This window comes from Corvus brachyrhynchos, unplaced genomic scaffold (assembly GCF_000691975.1).
Source record: "Corvus brachyrhynchos isolate BGI_N302 unplaced genomic scaffold, ASM69197v1 scaffold417, whole genome shotgun sequence".
Classification (NCBI taxonomy): domain Eukaryota; kingdom Metazoa; phylum Chordata; class Aves; order Passeriformes; family Corvidae; genus Corvus; species Corvus brachyrhynchos.
The window spans coordinates 1-3,413 of NW_008239045.1; positions in this window are offsets into that span (position 1 = coordinate 1).

Here is a 3,413-nt window from a genome sequence, read left to right on the forward strand (position 1 = left end):
AAAGGGGAAAATGGGGGAAGAATGGAGGGAAAATGGGGGGAAAACGGGCAAAAATGGGCAAAAATGGGCGAAAAATGAGTCAGATCCTAAATATTGATCCAGGATGGGATCCAGGGTGTGGGGGTCGCGCTGGTTCTGGGGTAAAACAACGGGAAAATGGGGAAGAATGGGGGAAAAATGGGGGGAAAATGGGGAAAATGGGTTCTATAGGGTTTGATCCCAGGGTTTATGGGATCCCATCCCGGGGTTTTATGGGATCCCATCCTGGGATTTTACGGGATCTGATCCCAGGGTTTATGGGATCTGATCCCAGGGTTTATGGGATCCCATCCCGGGGTTTTACGGGATCTGATCCCAGGGTTTTATGGGATTCCATCCCGGGGTTTTACGGGATCTGATCCCAGGGTTTATGGGATCTGATCCCAGGGTTTATGGGATCCCATCCCGGGGTTTTACGGGATCTGATCCCAGGGTTTTACGGGATTCCATCCCGGGGTTTTACGGGATCTGATCCCAGGGTTTTACGGGATTCCATCCCGGGGTTTTACGGGATCTGATCCCAGGGTTTTACGGGATTCCATCCCGGGGTTTTACGGGATTCCATCCCGGGGTTTTACGGGATCTGATCCCAGGGTTTTACGGGATTCCATCCCGGGGTTTTACGGGATTCCATCCCGGGGTTTTACGGGATCTGATCCCAGGGTTTTACGGGATTCCATCCCGGGGTTTTACGGGATTCCATCCCGGGGTTTTACGGGATCTGATCCCAGGGTTTTACGGGATTCCATCCCGGGGTTTTACGGGATTCCATCCCGGGGTTTTACGGGATCTGATCCCAGGGTTTTACGGGATTCCATCCCGGGGTTTTACGGGATTCCATCCCGGGGTTTTACGGGATCTGATCCCAGGGTTTTACGGGATTCCATCCCGGGGTTTTACGGGATTCCATCCCGGGGTTTTACGGGATCTGATCCCAGGGTTTTACGGGATTCCATCCCGGGGTTTTACGGGATTCCATCCCGGGGTTTTACGGGATCTGATCCCAGGGTTTTACGGGATTCCATCCCGGGGTTTTACGGGATTCCATCCCGGGGTTTTACGGGATCTGATCCCAGGGTTTTACGGGATTCCATCCCGGGGTTTTACGGGATTCCATCCCGGGGTTTTACGGGATCTGATCCCAGGGTTTTACGGGATTCCATCCCGGGGTTTTACGGGATTCCATCCCGGGGTTTTACGGGATCTGATCCCAGGGTTTTACGGGATTCCATCCCGGGGTTTTACGGGATTCCATCCCGGGGTTTTACGGGATCTGATCCCAGGGTTTTACGGGATTCCATCCCGGGGTTTTACGGGATTCCATCCCGGGGTTTTACGGGATCTGATCCCAGGGTTTTACGGGATTCCATCCCGGGGTTTTACGGGATTCCATCCCGGGGTTTTACGGGATCTGATCCCAGGGTTTTACGGGATTCCATCCCGGGGTTTTACGGGATTCCATCCCGGGGTTTTACGGGATCTGATCCCAGGGTTTTACGGGATTCCATCCCGGGGTTTTACGGGATTCCATCCCGGGGTTTTACGGGATCTGATCCCAGGGTTTTACGGGATTCCATCCCGGGGTTTTACGGGATTCCATCCCGGGGTTTTACGGGATCTGATCCCAGGGTTTTACGGGATTCCATCCCGGGGTTTTACGGGATTCCATCCCGGGGTTTTACGGGATCTGATCCCAGGGTTTTACGGGATTCCATCCCGGGGTTTTACGGGATTCCATCCCGGGGTTTTACGGGATCTGATCCCAGGGTTTTACGGGATTCCATCCCGGGGTTTTACGGGATTCCATCCCGGGGTTTTACGGGATCTGATCCCAGGGTTTTACGGGATTCCATCCCGGGGTTTTACGGGATTCCATCCCGGGGTTTTACGGGATCTGATCCCAGGGTTTTACGGGATTCCATCCCGGGGTTTTACGGGATTCCATCCCGGGGTTTTACGGGATCTGATCCCAGGGTTTTACGGGATTCCATCCCGGGGTTTTACGGGATTCCATCCCGGGGTTTTACGGGATCTGATCCCAGGGTTTTACGGGATTCCATCCCGGGGTTTTACGGGATTCCATCCCGGGGTTTTACGGGATCTGATCAATCCCCCCAAAATCCCTCCAGGAGCCCCCAAAATCCCCCCCAGGCAGCTCCAAATTCCTCCTGGAAACATCAAATTCTTCCTGAATCCCCCCAAATCTCTCCAGGATCCCCCAAAATCCCTCCAGGATCGCTCCCGCCCCGTTCCAGGCGCAGCGGATTTTCCAGGAACGCTCCGGGAATGCACCGGGAACTCCGGGAATGCCCCGGGAATGCCCCGGGAACGCCCCGGGAACTCCGGGAACGCTCCGGGAACGCTCCGGGAATGATCTGGGAACTCCGGGAACGTTCCGGGAATTCTCCGGGAATGAGCCGGGAACGCCCCAGGAATGAGCCGGGAATGCTCCGGGAATTCTCCGGGAATGCACCGGGAACGATCTAGGAACTCCGGGAATGCTCCGGGAACGCTCCGGGAATGATCTGGGAACTCCGGGAATTCTCCGGTAATTCTCCGGGAATGCACCGGGAACGCACCGGGAACGATGTGGGAACTCCGGGAATGCTCCGGGAATGCCCCGGGAACTCCGGGAATGAGCCGGGAATGCACCGGGAACGCTCCGGGAATTCTCCGGGAACTCCGAGAATTCTCCGGGAACGCTCCGGGAACGCTCCGGGAATTCTCCGGGAACTCCGGGAATTCTCCGGGAATGCCCCGGGAACTCCGAGAATTCTCCGGGAATGAGCCGGGAACGCTCCGGGAATGCTCCGGGAATTCTCCGGGAATGAGCCGGGAACGCTCCGGGAACTCCGAGAATTCTCCGGGAACGCTCCGGGAATGCTCCTGGAACGCTCCGGGAACGCTCCAGGAATTCTCTGGGAATTCTCCAGGAATTCTCCGGCCGTGACTCAGCTGCGGCCGCCGCGGGGGAGGGACCCGGGGGGGGCCCGGGGGCCCAGAGCCCCTCCCTGGGTGGGGCCCGGCCTCAGTTTCCCTTCCCCAAAAAAAAGAGAGGGGGACACCCAACCCCCCCCATTCCAAAAAAAAACCCAAACCCGGGAACAGCTGAAAAAAGGAGGGAAATTCGCAAAAAAGGGGACACTCCTAAAAAGGGGGGGAAGTCCAAAAAAAAGTGCTCAGAAATGGGGGAGCAGCCCCAAAAAAACTGCTCGGAAATGGGGGAACAGCCCCAAAAAAACTGCTCAGAAATGGGGGAACAGCCCCAAAAAAACGGCTCAAAAATGGGGGAAAAGCCCCAAAAAAAGTGCTCAGAAATGGGGGAACAGCCCCAAAAAAACTGCTCAGAAATGGGGGAACAGCCCCAAAAAAAC